Here is a 20,312-nt window from a genome sequence, read left to right as displayed (position 1 = left end):
TAAAACAATAAAATTAGCCACAATGCACTTAGAAATAATGGTGAACACTTACATAGAAGCAATGATAAAACAAAGCCCAACCAAGAATCACTCACTAAGCATAAAGTTCTAATCAACTAAATGCTGAGGATCTCAACTGTATGACTAATATTCTGTAAGATCACTGACTTGGTGTTATCCCTTTGCACAACATCCTTCCTATTTTCTCCCACGAGACTAAATCAGAAGCACACAGGCTTATGTGGATCATCCACTTAAGGAAATGCAATACAACACTAAGACAATACTGTAGGGAAATATTTAACTCCATTGAAAATGCTCACAATATATTTTTTAAATAAAAGAAGGGTAGATTATAAAATAGCCCATGTAGTGTATTGGCCTATTTTTTTAAAAAAAGAAATACAAATTTTTATATACAATTGTGGAAAATATGTCCTGAAATGTTAAAAATAGACACCTGTATGTAGTGGGACTATACGACCTTTCCTCTTGACACACAATGACTATACATGGTACTGGGGTACGATGTGGTATTTCTTTCTTTATTTTATTTTTTTTTTTTGGCCAGCTCAGCCTGCCCTGGGGGCAGGGCTGGCATGGCATGTGGTGCCGGGGATCGAACAGCTGCCTAAGCTTGCCTGAGCAGGCACTTTAGACTGCTGAGCTATCTCACCAGCCCAACGATGCAGTATTTCAATAAAGGTATATACACTGTATGATAAGCAAGTCAAGATAATTAGCATATCCATTACTGCAGTCATTTACCACTTCTTCATAGTAAGAGCGTTCAACAACATTTCTTCTAGCTATTTAGAAATATACAATATATTACTGTTAACTATTGCTACCTACTGTGCACTTGAACACCAAAAAGATTATTTTTAGAAGAAAAAAAATTTAATCTCTCAAACTAATTTTTTTCTTCTGTAAAATAGGAATAATAATAGTTATAGCACAGGATTGTCATTTAGATAAAAAGATATGTCTTGTAAAAAGAAAACCATGTTTGTAGATTGTGAAATGCATCCTTTATCATTTTATCCATACCCTACCACGGAGAGTAGCATCACAAGTGCTGATTGATCTGAATCCTCTTAAGCAGGGCAGGCAGATGGCACTAGGATAGTAAAAGCCTGGCTACAGAGAAATATGCAAATAATCCTGGCTTACTAGCCGCACGACCTTAGGCAAGTTACTGAGCTTCTCTAAACCCCAGTTTCCTCATCTATGAAGTGGAAATAATGATATCTACTTCAATGGCCCCTGTGAGGGTTAAAGAGTAAATATTTGTATCTTGTTCATAACAGGAGCACACAAAGTGTTAGCTGTCATTGCTGTCAACAGCTATGCTACTGCACCATCAACCTCTTTGTCACTACTTGCTGTAGGCCTCATACACTGCTTTTTCTATATGTATAGTTTAAGCTAATAAATTGAAAAACTCCTGACAAGGGATATAATTCACCTCCTATAAGGAGTGTGTTTATTTAAAAAATTGGCTGAACTGGTTGAGAGAAAAATGGGAATATTAATAAAAAGGAGGGAGCTGACAAGTTGGGTTTTTTGTTGCTGTTGTCTCTTGTCTTTTTGAGACAGGGTTTCACTATGCAGCTCAGGCTGGTCTTGAACTCCTGCCTCAGCCTTCCAAGTGCTGGGATTACAGATGTGTGCCTTCTATTTCACCTACTCTCTAATTAGGCTATAGTAAGTACATTAGGACGGGGGCCTAGACAGCCAGACATAATAGCCTTGTACCCTGGAACCTGTGCAAAACATGTCTTTCAAAGCAATGACAGAATTTGGTAGAGCAGTGGGTGAAAAGTCTGAAGATGTGGAAAATGTGATTAAAAAATAGAAATTCTTAATCTAAAGAATGTAGAAAAGCCATAAAATGGCATTCAAATAGTTGGACTCTCATAAGAATGGGGTAGAAGCAACAGAACAGAGTGTATGTTAGAAAAGAGAGACTTTTCAGCTCATTCCACATTTCCTCACACCTGCTAACATTTACATATGTGCTACCTCAAAAGAAAGGCACTTCCTGTCAGCGGAGGTGCTCACCAAGGTGCCCGATGCTCTGGAAGGGGCTCTTCCCCTGGAGAGAAGCTGGAACAGATGACTGGGTGGCCCCTTCCAACATCACCATCCCATGCGTCCTAACAACACTGTTATCAGATTGTGCCTCTAATCCAACTGTACTCAAGTTGAGTGGCTGTAGTGGCCCTTGGTCTCTGAAGAATCATCTGGTGTAGACACTGGAAATTAATTAATGAGTCTCTCTGAGTCTTGTGTATTGCAGATGGACTTCTGCCTTAGGAAACACCATTTGAGGCTACAACAGAAGATCACAGTGTTCCCCGAGTCCTCCCTCTATGTAAATTGGCCCATCATCAGGCCTACACTTAGCAAGCACCACCGAAGCTGGGACACTTCAATGGGGCTCTGAGAAAAACTGACAGTAGTACTGCAGGTGATCATCCCAGGGAGAAATGCATTACCTACGCTTTCCTTTAAGGCCAGTCAGGGTCCTGCTCACAGACACTTCAAATCGACTGAGACGTGTGGTGGGCAGTGGGGGGCAACCTAAAATGATAGCAAGTTCTCCAGCTCTATATCAGCACTCTCCAGCCACTGCTAATCTAATTCGTAAACTTCTTCCTTTGTCTCTCCTTTATAGTGTATAAATAGCAACAGAGAATGGAAAAGCCTAGAAAAACTATTAAAAGTGCTTTTGAAAAAAATTGTCTCTCCACATAAAGTGATCACCCACTGGGAACAAGTAAATGGACAATGACTCAGAAATATAGTCCTAGGAGCCAGGGCTGTAGCTCAGTGTAGAGAGAGTGGTTCCTAGCAAGTGTGAGGTCCTGGGTTCAATCCCTAGCACTGCTTCCCCTTGCCCACCTAGAAAAACAAATGCACTACTAACCATCATTTCATTATTTAGAGATTTTCTTCTCAAGACTTTCTTAAAGACACTATTATTATTATTTGTTTTATATATGAAAGAAGTGAGAATGATAAAAAAAAAAGCAGGAAGGGAGAAATAGAGGGAAAGAGGGAGGAAAGAAAAGAAAAAGTTAACACATTTGTTTAGGGTCTTCCAGCAAGGGTTCCAGGACACCACCACCAGATCTTCCTATTAATATTCTCCTCATTAAAAACACGATTGCCCTCAAACAAACAAACAAACAAAAAGACCGCCCTTGAGCTAGGGAGATAGCTCAGCAATCTAAGCACCTACTTGACCAGCACAAGGCTATGAGTTCGATCCTGCTACTGCACTCCAAGCCAGCTCCAGAACTATGACGCCCTGTACCACCCCAAAACCAGGCATGGCGGTGCACACCTGTAACCCCAGTGCTGAGACAGGAGGATCACTACAAGCCGAGCTATGTAGCGAGACCCTGTATCAAATAACACATATACATACATACATACATTTTTAAAAATTTTTTTTAAAAAGACTACCCTTATAGAGGCTGGGGAGATAACTCAGTAGAATAAGTACTTACCTGGCAAGCTCAAGGACCTGAGTTCAATCCCCAGTTCCACCAAACAAATGAACAAACAAAAGACTACCCTTACATTGCCATAAAATTAAATGCCTTAAGTACTGCTTAGTATTGCTTCCTATTTGTTTCATGTGTTAGACTTATTTCCTTCAGTGAAGGAATACATGAGCATTTAAACATCTGCAGAAAAAAAGAAAAAAATCTAGAACAAAACCAGAAAATGCTCATAATGCTCACCTCTGAATGCTATCCTCTCACAGATCTACAAGTAAGATTCTAATGACACCAGAAGGATTATTACCATTATTGCTTCTGTTGGACACTTCTGTGACAAATACCACTTCCAAACCCAATTATCATTAATTAGGAATGATCCTTTATCTAGGTAAAATAATAAGCAAGGCATTTCCTCAATGGAAAGAGTCAAAGCCAACCACAAAAGTGAGAGTCCAAAAGAGGAACTTCCCAGCTGTGGCATTCTCTGGAAAGAGGTACTTTTTGTACATTTTCTCCCGGAAATAAACTCATCTCTTCCTATTCTACACCTGTGTTCTAACAGTCTTTCGCTTTGCAACAAAGATGCCAGCAGTGACACAGACAGGTGTGACCCCAGGGCCCCTTTCCCCTGCCCCACGCCTGGGCTTTCCTTCACAGAGGAGCCACTTCCGCTCCTCCCATTCTCTCAGTCTGCACACCACTGCAATCTGGCTGCCACTCCTTCCTTCCCCTGCAGGCCTCTCTGGCCAAAATCAATAATGACTTCTTTGTTGCTAAATTCAATGGACATTTTTCTGTCCTCATCCTACCCAACAGCTCTGCAGGATTTGACATGGTTGACCACTCTTTCACTCTTGAAAGTTTCTCTTCCCTGGTTTCTATGACAACACCCTTCTCCTGATTTTTCTCCTCTCTGGGCATTACTTTTCAGTCTGTTTCTCGTGGGCATTTTTTTTTTTTCTTTTCTTTTTTTTTTTTTTTGCTATTCCCACCTTTCAAATTAGTGATCACTAGGAATTCATCCTAAATTCTTTTTTTCTTTTTTCCTCCTCTAAATAATATCACCCACTCCCATGGCTTTGTACCATATTCATTTGAAATTCTCAAATTAATTTCTCCAGCTGAGACCTCTCTCAACCCCATCCCACCCCCAGACCACCCCAACAGCCAAACACCTACAGGGCAGCTCTTGTGAGAGCCCCACACACTCAAAACATCAAAAACAAAACCCACTGTCCTTTCCCACCTGCACCCAAATGTGCTTTCCCTGTGCTCCCTGCTGGAGCATTCCTTGCCAAACCAGCCAGCAGCCTGGGAGTCACATTCAGTTCCTGCTTGGCCCTTATTCCACACTTCCTCAGTCACCAAGTCCTAACAGCTGTACTTCCCGAAAAGCTCTCAAACCTACTCCCTTCTCTCTGGCTCTACCGCCAGTACCACAGTCATCTTTAATCAAAATTGATCCACAGCCTGTGACACATTTCCCTGCCTCTGGACTATTCCCGCCCCTCCAATCCAGCTTTTATGCAAATCCTTGCCACACTCACAAAGGACTACAGTGCAGCTCGTGCTTGCGGTGGCAGTTTATCTTCCTGATACTGTCTCCTTCCACCCTTTTCATCAGCTCCAAGACCCCTTGCCAAGGCCACTACTGCAGCTTCTCCTGCTGGAACTATCCCACCTTCCCCACTGGGGCTCCACCCCAAACACCCTTCATCTGCTTGATTCCTACTGCTCTGTTTAATGACCTTACTTAAGAGACCCTGATGAAGATTAGGTACCAACTCTGTTCTAAAGACTTTATAAATATTAATGCCTTTAGTATGCCTAACAACCCATGTGGAAGGCACTATTACTACTTTTCTCTTGCAGATGAAAAAATAGAGTACAAAAAGGCCAAGTAACTTGTCCAAGGCCTTATAAGCAATGAGAGGCAAAGCCAAGATTGAGATCCAGGTGATCCAGGTCCAGCTGCCACAAGCTTCACCACTCAGAACATTTGCTGTCCCCACACCGTCCAGGGCGGACTTCTACCCTAACACCTAGCCACGGCATTTTCCTCTCTTGGCCATGGCTCCTATGAGACAGGTTTTTTTTTGTTTTTTTTTTTTCAGAACCAGGGATTGAACTCAGGCCCCTGTGCTTGCCAGGCAAGCACTTATTCCACTGAGCCATCTCCCCAGCCCCGAGACAGCTTCTTGAAGGCAGCAACTATATTTTGTCTTTGAATGTCTAGTATTGATCCCAATAACTGCTACTGAGCAAACTGGCAGCAGGTATTTGTTGACTAAATTAGTGAGGTGGGGGGGAAAAAAGGTCATAATGAGTAAGAAAACATTTTTTAAAATCCTGAAATTCTCTGTAACTCTGTATTTGCAAATGACTTAATATTAATGACTAGAAGGTTTAAAAATGTGGCAGGGGTGTTATAAAATCATAATACCCACCTAAACAATGAAAGTAACGAAAATACTATTACATCAAAGCTATTTTATGGGCGTAATGTCATGAAGTTTAAATTCATTAAACTATCTCCCTCTGTAAGCTATCCTTTTTATTTAAATACAATTATAGTTAGAAATTCCTCCAGAACATGAAAATAATTGCATTACTTATTACAGTAGAATGAAAAAGGATGCAACTACTGAATATCTTAACATCCAACTATAAATCACAGGGAAGAAATGTCATTCTTAAGGCATATTTCTAACTTGGTAAAAAATCTTCATTCTGAAAAAAAGATGCCATGTCCTTCTAATGGATAAAACTTATAACAGAGGTTAGAAGTCAACTTGTCCTTTCTTATGTGTACTTAATCTCCTAATCCCTTCCTCTAAAATATTTGTCTAGTTTTTTCCTAAAATCATTGCTGTTTTCTGGGATGTGTATCAAGGTGAAACACCCTGCCCAGAGGACACAAGATGATTCTGTCCTTAAAGCTGAATACTGAAAATCAAGTAGCCTGATGGTTAAAGGCCGGCTTTGTGTTTCTCATATCTCAGCTCTGTGGTCATATTCTGTGTGACTCCGGACAAATTCCTTATCTTCTGTGTCTGAGTTCCTCATTTGTAAAACAGGAATGACCTTATAAGCATGGTTGTAAGATTTAAATAAGATGATGTATATAAATTGCTTAGCATCAGAGCATGGTTCCCCCAAACAATAAGTAGTTCATAAATGGGAATTTTTAAGTGAGATTCTAGGCGCCAGCTTCCACACACCGGCTCTCAATATCCATGAGTTTGCTATCTCTGGATTCATCCAATCACAAGTCATTTGTTCTCAACGCATACACCCTTTTTCCCTTGTCACGATAGCACAGCATAACAACTATTCACATAGTGTTTACATTGTACCAGGTGTTATGAATAATATAATTTAAAATAGATGAGGGCTGGTGAGATGGCTCAGTGGTCCAAAGCACCCACTTAGAACAAGCTAAGCCAAGCAAAGCACAGGGATCGCAGTTCAATCCCCCAGCACCACATGCCAGCCAGCCCCGCCCCCTGGTGGGCTGAGCTGGCCACACACAAAAATAAATAAACAAATAAATAAATAATTTTAAAAAAATAAAATAAAATAGATGAGAGGATTGCATAGGTTATATGCAAATAACATGCCATTTTATTCAGGGTCTTAAGCATCTGCATACTTTGATATCTATAAGAGCCTGGAACCAAACTCCCAAAGATACACATGGAAAACTCTCTATTTTGTAGGAAGGGACCCCAGTTGTACAATTTTAGAATTTTGGATTTGTTATGGACTGTAGGTAATTTGGCTCAGTTTGCATGGCTTGTTCATGGGAAAATGAGTCTTTAAAAAATATTTTCTCTCTTGAATCTAATTTAAAAATTTAGCAGTAGCAATGGCTACAGACAAAATATCATTCCATACAACTGTGAATCTACCATGTTACATTTTGCCTCAAGTAAGCTAGGCTGGTTCTTACATATGCCAACTCACCATTTGGGGAAGTTCGTAATGGATATGCTGCACAGAGGTAGGTCATTTATAGGCCTCAGTTTTGTCTTGTGTAAAATGGAAGTAATATCATGTGATTTCCACAGCTGTTATGAAGATTAAATGAAATAACACACAAAACTGCTTAGCACTGTGTCTCACTGTGATGTCCCAAAGTTTACTGGGCTGATAATGATCTCTATTCTTCCATGCAAACTCATCTATAGTGACATGAGTTTTCAACTAATCTTTTCCACTGCTGCCATTTAAAAAGCATTCTTTGGTTTAGAGCCCAGGATATTCTGAAGAAAGCAAAGCCTCGATGCTAATGGACTGGCTGTGTTCCAGGATCTTTTTGTTGGAAACTCTTTCTTGCAACTGAATGCTAAATGCAGATCACAGGTGACCCTGATAAAACTACTCAAGAAGGCAAATTTGACATCTTTCTTTCTTATGCATAAAACTCCAGGGAGCTTCAAGGCCCATTGGTAATGGCCAACAGAACACAAAGGGCAACATGCACAATTCCCTTTAGAACCTCCACATCTTCCAATATTATGCATAAGCCATCTGCTTAGAGTCACCTGGACAATGAGAATTTAAGTTCTTCATGCTCAGGTTTCTGGAGTAAATTTATGAATTCAATGAATGTGAATATAAGGCATACCCACCCATTGCGTGAAATTGTGTGAAGCCCTGCATCCAGGCCTTTGTCTCAGCAATCTATGAAAGAGAATAAAGATCTTACAGATGTGGGTTTCTGCCCCATTTAAATAAGACTGCATAATCATGTGATTAGATTACTATCACATACTCTACCCTGAGCCCTGGAAAATCACCTGGAATTGTGTGGCAAAGTAGAATAGATTGCACTTTTTACAAAACAAAATATTGAAGAACATGCTCTAAAAAGCTATTGACATTCAGGTCACTTTCAGGTCTTGAAAGTTGTCCTATATGATGTACAGGAATTCAGGTAGATGGACATTCACGGATGGATCATTTCAAACTTTACCCTCAAGCCCCATTTTGGCAGTCTCTATTAATATATGCAACAAATACATAGAACACCCACAGTTCCTTTGATATAACTTGCACCAGTCTTCACTTAATCAATAATTGATTGTTTCCTCAAAGAATAACCCTAAATTATAGACCAACTGGAAAAGAAGGAACAATAGAATTTGATTCATCCAGAAACTGTACATGTTGGAAAACTCCTTTGGGTCAAAAGTCAGCAGGTAGACTCTCAACAGATACTATTTGATAACTGTCTTCTCTTACATCTACACATGGAGACACAAAAAAGGCTATGCGCAGCATATAAATTCCATGGTCTGAGTGGTTCCAAAAGAGTCTAGCTTAGCACTTCTATAGAATTCTACAATTGTTCTTTTTCACCATCTTCATATATGAAATTTCCCATATGTGCATTTCATATGTAAATGTACTTACATGGCTACCAGTCTTAAAAAGCTATATGCTGATGTTGTTGGGATGGTACTGGATCTTGAGTAAGGAATCATTGAGAATATGACTTTCCCTATACAATCCTTTTTCTGTACAGCTCCCCTCCTCTTCTCTGTTCACCTTTTAAGTCACTTCTAATTCAGCAGATCCAAATAAATATGCCTTATTTCAAAACTTCTAGAATCTATCCAGCACTCTTCACTGAGGGAAGGACAGAAAAAAGATGTTCTTCATATAATCCCATGACTTTTATCATGATCATGGTCAGAGTTTAGGAAGACTTAGCTGTCCTTCTAGGATGAAACGCTAGGAGGCAGAAAGGTAGATGACATCAGACACAGGCTTACTGGAGTACAAAGTTGTGGGTGGAAAGTGGGTGGCTTAAGATGGGCCAGTAAACCAAAAAATAATAACAGCCCAAAACAGTGTTAAAATATATGAGTAGCTCAAGAGACTGCGGCAGGTAGTAAGACAGGAAAACACAGTCTTCCTGCTGTTCAAAGATAATTCTCTCCCAGTGGGGTGAATTATGTTTGCCATTCACTGTACATGATCAGTGATGTTAGAATTATAATCACAGTACTCTAGCAAACAAATCCCTCCAGGGCATGGCCACAGAGGTGTTTGAGTGGTTAGTCACCAAAGAAAACCCAACCGAGTGGGTGCAGTTGGCCAACTAGTAAGAAAGTTTCACAGTTCATAGTTTCTGAAGATTGTAATCATTTCTGTATGCAAATGAACACAGAATATTTTTCCACAATAGAAAGAAAGGCTTGGTAGATGGTGGATATAAGCTTGAAAACAGTGAAAGGAAATCAAACTTTTCTCTCGTTTAGGAGGAAGTTAATGCAGAACTGGCATGATTCAAAGAAAAGATACATACTGGCTTTTATTAATATATAATTAATCACCACAAATTTAGCATTTTAACCAGCACCCACTTATGAGCTCACAGTTCAGTAGACCAGAAGTCTGCAGAACATGTTGACTTCTCCACCCAGGATATCACTGGGTTAAAAGCAAGGTGGTTACCAGGCTGTGTTTTCATCTGAGGATTCTGAATAAAAATCTGTTCCCAGGCTCCCTCTTACTAGTAGAATTCAGCTCCATACAGGTATAGAATACAGGCTCATGTATTTGCTCTGGCTGTCACTCAAGGGTCAATCCCAGCTCCTGAAGCCATCCACACTCTCTGTAAGTGGCTCCTTCCTTCCCAAGCTAGCATGTCCTTCTGCTTCCAGACTCTGACTCCCTCCACTTCTGACCTCTACACCCAGATTTAAAGTATTTATGTCATTAAGTCAGGTGCACCCAGGTCATCTCCCTGCCTGAAAGCCAAGTGACCACGAACCTTAGCTGCAAATCTTCCTGCTGTAGTCCTAGGCAGTATTTGGCTGAATGCTTGGGAGGTGCTGCTCCAAAGGGACAAGAATCTTGGGGGCTAGCTTAGATATTTGTCTATCATGGAAAATACCTGCTATCAGGGATTGTGGTACATACATGGCAAAGACAGGCAAAGTATCAGTCAAACTAATGCACTTAGAAATAAGTTTTGAACAATGGTAAAACTTTTAAGTTTCTGAATCACAAAGAAATGTAGAAGGGAAGTATCTCTTTGTCTTACCTTCATTCTATGATATTTAACAGAGTTAAGAGGGAACTGACAGCTGAATATCCCCATAAACTCTGCTGCTGTAAAGAAAGTACACAGCAGGGTACTAAGTAAATAACTGTTGAACTAGAGAACTTGCTGTAGGCTTAGGGCAGTGGTGACAAGCCTATGACACACGTGTTGCAGCCGTAACGCAGAGACCCCTCTGTGGGTACGCAAGCCACGTTGCCCAGACTAACAGATGACCTGATTGCTGCATGTGTTGCCCTCAGACTAAGGAAGTATCAGCCAAGGTTTGACATATTATCAGCATACATACAACAGCAAAAATCACATTAATTATGCAAAAGCACACCAAAATTTTTACCTTTCAATAAAAAGCTGGTCATATCATTGGAAGCTCTGTTATTGTGTTTTTCTTTTAAAACAAAAGATGTTAATGTTTGAATTTTTTTTTTCAGTATCCAGGTTTAATTGCAATGTTGGTACTTTGTAATAAATCAGTGGGTTCTGGGTTGCAGATTGGGGGCTCAGTCTCTAAAAGGCTCACTGTCACTAATTTAGGGTGTGGCTGTGTGGTACAGTGCTTGTCTAGCGTGTTTAGGGCCCCAGGTTCAATCCTAAGCACTTACAAAAATTGCTAAGTAAATATTTGTTGACCAAAAAGAACTAGGGCCAAACTTATTTAAAGGCCATATTAATTATGTTAGAATCATAAATTTAAACTCATCCTATTCTACATTTTCATCTTTCTTCCATTTCCCTAAATTTGCATAAAAATATCATCAGTTATGCCTTTGCTCTATGCCCCACCAGGACATTTAGGGTTATCAGTGTGCCTCTGATGGCCAAGCAGCCCTGGCTGGGCCAGTCCTCTAACGGGGACAACTAGGGACAGCTGCTGGCAATGATTCCCTTGCACTTGAACTCTAGTACAAAACTATCTTCCTTACTGTATTATAATTAAATAAATTTAGGCCATTAAAGATAAAAGAAGGAAGTCGTATCATTTGAGCATCTCCTATGTGTCAGACAAGTTCCAAAAGTTCTTATTTAATTCTCATTATACCCCTATGAGTATTATTGCAAATAAGTAAACTGTGGCCCAAGAAAGGGATTAGAATCTGAGAATTTCTGACTCCAAGCCCCAGACACTGTATGAATCTTGTTCCATGGATTGATAATCATTAAGCTGTAATGATTTTATTCACTGTCTTTGAAGTTGCAGGTTAATCTTTAATCTACTATTCCTTAACCCACTCTGCTCAAACCCTGACTTCCCAGCTTGACCTATGCCTACCAGAACAGCATGCTGCCAAGCACCACCGCAGGACTTCTGCCCAGCTCATCTCAGCAACAGCCCAGTGACCCACGAGCTAGGGTCCCAACAGCAACACTACTCTGGAGCGTTCCTGGATCTGCATAATATCCTCAGAATTTTCATCAAATCCACATTGTCTTTGAGAATATCTGAGCTTCAGTGTCTTCTGCCCAGTCACATGTTCTCCAATCTCCAGACCCCTGAACACCAGACACATTCTGCAGAGACAACCAGGCCAATTCAAGGGACTTATCCATACTTGTCCCTAGTGATGTACAGCCTACACTTTACAGGGTTGTTGTTGTTTTTTCAATCTCACTAAAGAGTCAATTTTACTGAGGAAGAAATGAAACTGACACTAAGTCTTGTGTCATTTGGTTGTATGTCCATCGTTACTGTATACTGCACTATATCAGCATTAGGTAAAATTAAGTGAGGAAAACATTACAACAGCCTAGGGACACTTCTACCTAAATTTTGTGATTACATTTTAAGTGCTCTCTGTCACAGATATCATAAACTGATTAAATCATTTCATGCCTGACCCCTACTGACTATGCTAAGTGAAAAGAGAGGGCTATTAATAACTACCCATTTCTGACAGCTGCCCAGGGGCAATGCAGCCTTTTGCAGCAGGGCAATGACTCCCCAGCTCACTTACTGAATGCTGAATATTGATTCATATTATGAGTGTTGTCAAACACAGAGTGCAGTGCTGCAGATCCGTGGTGGCAGGTCATCAGGAATAGCATTAGCAAATGTCAGGTCAGGAATCAAAGGCCTGCTGGACTCTTTAGGGATGAGATTTATCGATTCCATAAAACGTGAAACAGATCAAGTACTTGTGATGATGGAAATGGTCGTGGCAGAATGAGGCTGAGCCTGCTCTGACGTGGACCTCAGGAGAGATGTACCACATGCGTGATCATTGGAGAAAACGTAGAAGTTGGAATGCCCAGGACAAGGACAACAGCAGCTTTTGGCTAAGGAGATTCTAGGACTAAAGGTCAAATACTACAAGTGAAAATGGTCATAGTTGTAGGGGTGTGTGTGTGTATGCACATGTAGGAGTATGTCATTGCAGTGTAAGGTATTTCATATAGCCAAGCCCAAAAGACATGTGATCAGATACTAATAAATGTTAAGATAAAAGGTAACTGCTGTGTGAAAGATGTGGTTGTCATTCAGTTGACAACTCCTTTTAAAGATACTAGTATTATATCTGGTTTCCTGATTTACAACATTAAAATTAGTTTCTGTATTAAATACCTCTTATTATTATATCATTCTTATAAATCCACAACTGTCTTCATAAGCCCTCTCACTCTTCTGCTGTCTTTATCTTCAAAGCTTTTACTAAAGAATTCATCCTGAAGTCAGATCATGAGGTTCCTTCCCCTCTTTATTCTGTCATATATCGTGTAATCACAGGCAAGTCACAACTCTCCTAAAGCTTAATTTCCTCACTAGCAAACAACCCAAAACCCAACCAACAAGGGAGCGAACACTATATGTATACCTGCTCTGCAGCCAGCTCCTACATGCAGGGTTAGTATTAGATCGCAAGTCCAAAAGGCACTTGTGGCAGGGTACATGCATTAGGACTCATTTTGACATTCACAATATCCAGTAAAGTAATAGGCTCAGTGTAGTAATTTATTTCTCAATTAAGCTACACAGAAGATGAGATACATTTTGAGACTGTAAGGGTTTACTACATTGTATATTACTTTATTAGGTATTTATTTGCCAAGCATGAGTATGGTCTAGCTTTGTAAGGAATGTTCTGGAACTCGCCCTGCTAATGGAGGTTTACAGGAGCAATCCCTTCCTCCCGCCTCTCCTAAGAGCAGGCCACAATGCCTTCTTTAATTTTGCCCCATACTGTGATGAAGCCTTGCTTGTCACATAAGGGAAAGCCAGCAGCTGCTAAGTTCTAATTCTGTTTATTATATTTGAATAGGTACATGTAAGTTGGTTGTTATCTAATGCTTGAAAGAGTTTTCATTCACTATAGAAAATACACTCTCACCCCTGTAGTACATCCTCATTGCTTAGCTTTTATCTACAAAACAAACTGTAGAAAATTAAAACTATTTTGTAAAAAAATTATTTGGAGCATAATCATCATCAGACTGCATCCGATCCTCCTGTTACACAAAACTTGGGCGAGAAATCTGCTTATTTTTCACTTCAGTCTCACTTAAATTTGAAATTAAAGTGAAAGGAAGGGAAATGGTACTTACAACCTGCCTATCAAAAGATCACTTTAGTCTTGTTCTAAATGGCCTGATGAGAGAAAATGAACAGGTGCTACAGGTTACTCAGCTGTTCTAAAATTAAAGATTGATATTTTTCCTCTTGTTCTATTAGCAGACCTTTAGTGACACGTTAGCACTGGATAATGGTTGCAGCAGTTTAAGCCTCATGCTGTGATTTTTAACAGAAAGCCTTGCCAGCATCAAACAATGACATCTCCCCATAGCCAGTAACCTAATAAGGAAGTGGTTGCAGCCCTAGGCAGTTTGACTAAACAGCAAGAGAAATCTGACTTCCAATGTACTGACTCCACTTTAAAGACAATGGCCTGGCTTAATTAACACTGTATTCATTTGTAACTCAATCAATTTAGAATTTTTGTCCTTTCACCATTGACTCTACCAGCTTAAAAAGAAAAAGAAAAAAAGGCTCGAGCTTTTGGAAATGCCTCTTTATTTATACAAACATGCACTGTGAGGCCAGCAATAGACTAATCAGTGATGTTAAACAGTCACATTGGCCTAACGTTCAGGCAAACTATCTCATAATATAAAAGAATTGTCTCAACTATTTTAGAAATAAACACAGGTTGTATTTAATACAATACTAAAATTGAAATTATATTTTGTCATATCCCTTTTTAGGGGGACATTAAATTAAGCTATTAAGCCTTGCCCAAAATATTTATTTTAAAGGGTTGTTTTTAATAATAGCCTAGGAGACTTTGTCTAACAAAATTCCTAGGATCTCATACACTCAAAACTCTTCATTTGGCCTGCCTTTCCCCTTATCTTTGATTCATCACCTTCTGATCAGAGATTAATATATTTATGCTAACTCAATCCTACATGGATTTCCATTTTTTAAAAAATTACTGAACAAATAATGAAAGTTCATTTGATAAGATGTTAGAAATAGTATTGAGAATCCTCCTAAGTGAGGATATAATTGTAAAAGAAATAAAGTATATGATTCTGAATTAGATAAACTATGCTGTGTATCTACTTCATAATCATTTGAAATTGTTGCTATGTAAACCAACACATAGTCTTTCCTAAAATTCTTTACATTCTGCAAAACTGTATACCCCCCAAAATAACAGAGTTTATGACAAAAACAGGGTAGGGTCAAACAACTCAAAATTTTTCAGTGGCTGTTAGCCATGAAAATAATAATAATCTGAATGAAAATGTCAGAGTCTCTTAATCTCCACTGATAACTATCCTAAACATCACAATTGGCTCAGTGCAGCCTAGAATCACGGCTCAGTCTCCATCCTTGCAGATTTCCAGAGGCCACAAGGGTGTTTGATTCTAAAAAGAGCACTTTTTATCAACATGAAAATGTATAATTCAGAGAACAGCCTCCCTCATGAACTCACTGGGATTTGTTGTTGTTGTTGTTACTTTTTGTTTTGTTTTTTGGTACCAGGGTCAAACTCAGGACCTTGCGCTTGCCAGGCAGGTACGTAGGCCGCTGAGCTATCTCGCCAGCCCCGAACTCACTGTTTTGATACAAGGAAATGTCTGCTCCGCCTCGCCACCTACAGTCACAGACGCACTGCGTGGCTTGCACACTGCATGGAGCAGGGCTGCTTACACCAGTACCTGGGCCACTAATTGCACCAAGGCATCTCTGCAAATGTTCGGGTTTTCTTTATGACCCCCAAAAGGCACTGAGGCTCTTTCTTTATTTGGGAGAAAGCCCCCAACGCTTCACTTTGAAGCATTCATCAAAATATGAGAAAATCATTCATAAACCATCCAAAACTCCATGTGCTAAGCCAGGCACAGTGGTGCATGTTTGTAGGCCCAGCTACCCAGGGTGTGGATCCAGGAAGATTCCTGGAGCCCAGGAGCTCACGGCCGGCCGGCACTACAACTAGACTATGACAAAATGGATGAATGCCACGTCTTACTTCTATTTCATTACCTGATTTACTAATTAGTAAGAACCCATTTCTTTACTACAAGAAGAAAACTGGCTTTTAAAAGCTTAATGAGGCTAAGGTATGAAGGACAACAGCAACAGCATCCAGGCTCCCTACCTGGTACCCAGGATCTCCCACCATTGGACCCTTCAGTCTAGCCCTCAGCTTCCTTCTCCCCTCCTCAGCTGACCAGAGGAAGCCAGGTGGAGGTGACCTTTTACTTGGTCCTCGTCCTCTGTGTTTCCTAGCTGCTCTTCTGCAACTGCAGTCTGACCATCACCCTCAGGACAACACCCCCGGGCTGTCAGCACTCTTAGCTCCATAATTAGGCTCTGAACAACTGCAGTAGATGTGGCTTTTCGATGCAGGTATTATACATTGTGTAGTATTTAAATTAAAGATATCTATATTTTCTAATATTTATTATTTATTCATGGTGAAAACATTTCAAACCCCTTCTAGATTTTGAAATATGTAGTTTATTATCTATAATTACCCTGCTCTGCACATCAGAATTCCTTACTCTTGTCTATGTATAACTTAGTATTCATGGAGCAATCCCTCTCTTGTCTTCCCTCCCCACAATAAATATTTGTTTTAGGTCTTTCTAGTTGATTTTTAAGGACTTCCTATGGAAAAACTAGTTTGCATAACCACATTATAGTTGAACTGCAAATGACAGAAAGAAGAAAGTTATGAGCCTCCTTAAAAACAAAACAATACTTTAAAGTGACTTATGTACATAGAGAAGACTTAGATTTGAGCTGATTGTATTTTGTTGACTATTTTCAGGAGCTATGTGAAAGTAATATTCTTAATGATAATACATATGTATGCTAAAGCCATAAAAATTAAATTAGGTGTCATGATATAAAGTTACACATAGGAGGGGCAAAAGGAAGCCTTTCCACTATTGGTGTGAGTGCAGACTGGTACAACCACTGTGAAAATTAGTGTGGAGATTCCTCAAAAAACTAGGACTGAAGGGCCCATTTGACTTAGCTATTCTCCTGCTGGGTAACTTCCCAGAAGAATTTAAAACATTTCACAAAGATGTATGTGCACCCATGCTTACAGCAGCACAATTTGCAATAGCTAGATCTCGTATGCAACCCGAATGCCCATCAACTGAGGAACGGATAAAAAAAAGATGTGGTCTTTTTATACAATGGAGTATTATTCAGCAATAAAGAAGAATAAACTGAAGACTTTTATGGATGCAACTTGAGACCATACTCATAAGTAAAATAAATAAATAAAATAAATCAGATACACATGGACAAACATCATATTGTCTTCCTAGTATGAGAAGCTGAAAGAATAAATAAGATCCAAAATGTAATATCTATATCTATCTATATACACATAATTATATAATATGTTATACAGAATTATATAATTTTATATATATATTAGAGAGACTGCAAAAAATATATTCAAGATAGTTATACTACTATAAGAAGATAGTTATACTAACTAATTTATCTTAGTTCACTGAAAAAAAAGTCTGTGGGCCAGTCAGATAGCTCAGCAGACTAAAGCACCTGCTTAGGCAAGCACAGGGACCTGGGTTCAATCCCTGGCAGGCTGTGCTGGCCCCGCCCCTGGGGCATGCTGAGACAGCAATTAAAACTGGTCGTGGTGCTGCACACCTGTAATCCCAGCACTTGGGAGGCTGAAAACAGGAGGATCACTATGAGTCCAATCAGTGTAGTGAGACCCTGTAGACTCTGTACTAAACACATAAAAAAGAAGAAAAAAAGTGCTAATATTGTTAGTCTACATCTTGAATTCTGATTAACTAATTTAAAGATAACAGCATACAATGTATTAACCATTATTAATTAACCTCCTATTATCTTGTTTTGAAATTTTGTTTTATTGTTTCTCTTTGAAATAAAAAATAAAATTACATACAGAAACAGATAACTTTCAAGTATGTATGTAATAACCTACAGTTCAAGGATGTAAGGTAAAGAAATCTCCTTTGAATAGCAACAAATGAAATAAGTATAGATCAAGCTTGCAAGAACTGTGTAAAATCTTTTTGAGGAAGTTTAAAATTCTTCTGGGGAACCTGGAAGGACAGTGCTATCCTAGAGCACGATGACTCAACATCATAAAGATGTTTGTTCTTCCAAACTTGATATACAAACTCAATTAAACCTCAGTGAAAATACTAACCACTTTTTAAGGAACTAGCTAAGTTGTTAAAGTTCAAATGGAAGAGCAGCATGTAAGATTAGTCAGGAAAACATATAAAAGAAAGATGGGACCAGATAGTAAAATATAAAATAAAGCCTTATAACTAAAATATTCTGACACTGTCACATGAATAGATGGACAATAGAATATAATAAAAGATTCAGAAATAGATCAGAGTACAGATAGGAATGTAGCATATAATAAAACTGACATGCCCAGTTATGGAAAGATGGACTTCTCAGTAAATGGTATGAAATAATTGTTGTCACGGCTCACGTCTAGATGTTCCCCCCAATGCATCATGCAGTCTTAAGTGAGGCTTTTCAGAGGTGTCTGGATCTACAGTGACGCTGAATCAAAGATGTGTGATTACTAAATTATTCCACTATTGGTTTGGCACAGTTCTGGGTGTGGAAAATGGAAAAGTCCACACTGGACAAGAGTGCTACCTGCTGTAGGGGCATGTAGCCTGAGTAGAATCTGAGGGACATAAAGAGGGTTGCCTGGTGCTGGTTACTGCTGCTTGCCGCTTGCTCCTTGTTGCTTTTTTGCTACTTTGGTGCTTCACTGCCTCCTGCCTTCTCCTCTCTTCTGCCCCTCTGCCATGCCACCTTGCCTAGGAGCTTTGCAACTATGAAATGAAACCTGTAGAAACTGTGAGCCCAAATCAATCTTTCCTCCTAAAACTTTGGTTGAGAGGTATTTGTCTCAGCCATGAAAAAAGTAACTAAGACAATTGTAGAGCTGTTTAGAATAAATATATAATAACATATATATCTCACAGCACACACAAGAATAAATTTCAAACAGATCAGAGATTCAAATGTAAAAATTTAAACTACATAAATAAGAAAATATGGATAAATTCCTTTATAAGGGAAGACTAAATATAAAGACTAAACATGACTTAAAATCCAGGTGTAATAAATTTTGCAAAGGAGACCTAACTCAAGTAACTTATGAACACAATTATTTCAACTTTCTATTTCAGTGCACTTGTTGTTTACAATGTTGATAGGTTATTAATGCTGAATATATTATTGGGATTGGCAAATTACTGTATTGAGGGTAAAGAGATCCAGGCTCTCACTTATAAAATAGCGACAAACATGCAAAAGAAAAAACAAAATGAATATTGCAATGCTAGAATGAGATTGGAGAGATATCAGCAACACATTTTCATATATACATATACATATTTTGTTTTGTCTCACACTATGGGCTAAAAGCAACTATATCCAAATGACAATAAACACATCTAGAATGCATATCTGAGTTGTTAACTAAAATTTTTCACTAAAAAGAACCAATGCTCCTAAGACGACTGACTGTTTCTATGACTGAGACAAAGAAAGAATAAGATGAGCTTGGGATACCTTATTGTGTGAAAAAGGTTCTTTTTAAGTTTTTATTCCTTTATAAGGGAAGACTAAATATAAAGACTAAACATGACTTAAAATCCAGGTGTAATAAATTTTGCAAAGGAGACCTAACTCAAGTAACTTATGAACACAATTATTTCAACTTGTGCAAGAAATGACAAATCCATGCCAAAAGGACTAATGGGCTGGTTTGAAGAAGCTCCCACAAAATCTGTGACAATTTGACCATTAGAATAAATAATGGAAGAAAAACCTTAATTCAGAAAATAAGAATCTATGAATCTACCTTAACACACACTCATACACACTGTCTTAGTTACTTTTAGTATTGCTTGGACAAAATACAATAACTAGCACCCAAAGTTAAAGGAAGAAATACTTATTTCTGCTCACAGTTTATAGAGGTTTCAGTTCATACTTGACTGCCAAGCAAGACAGGCATGGTAGAGGGAAGAAATAGTCCATGGCAAGCAGGTTAAGAGACAGAAAAGCAGCAAGCAGCACCAGAAGCAGCAACCTCCCTTTCCCTTTTATCTCATCTAGGACACAACACATTTGGGTGGTAGAGGCTTCTATTACCCACCCTTCTAACCCTCCCACTACCACACCCTAATCCAGCCACCTTTCATACTCCCCAAATATGACCACAGGTGGC

At 39.1% G+C, this 20,312-nt stretch overlaps 1 protein-coding gene across 2 annotated transcripts in view; it reads right to left on the bottom strand.

Moving 5' to 3' along the window:
- Camkmt (calmodulin-lysine N-methyltransferase) overlaps window positions 1-20,312 on the bottom strand; it is a 440,203-nt gene that overhangs the window by 200,706 nt on the left and 219,185 nt on the right. The window lies entirely within an intron of this gene.

The sequence above is a fragment of the Octodon degus genome, unplaced genomic scaffold (assembly GCF_000260255.1).
Source record: "Octodon degus isolate 3935 unplaced genomic scaffold, OctDeg1.0 scaffold00020, whole genome shotgun sequence".
Taxonomy (NCBI): Eukaryota; Metazoa; Chordata; class Mammalia; order Rodentia; family Octodontidae; genus Octodon; species Octodon degus.
Note: the sequence above shows the minus strand (reverse complement) of the source record. Positions and strands in the feature narration are given on the sequence as shown.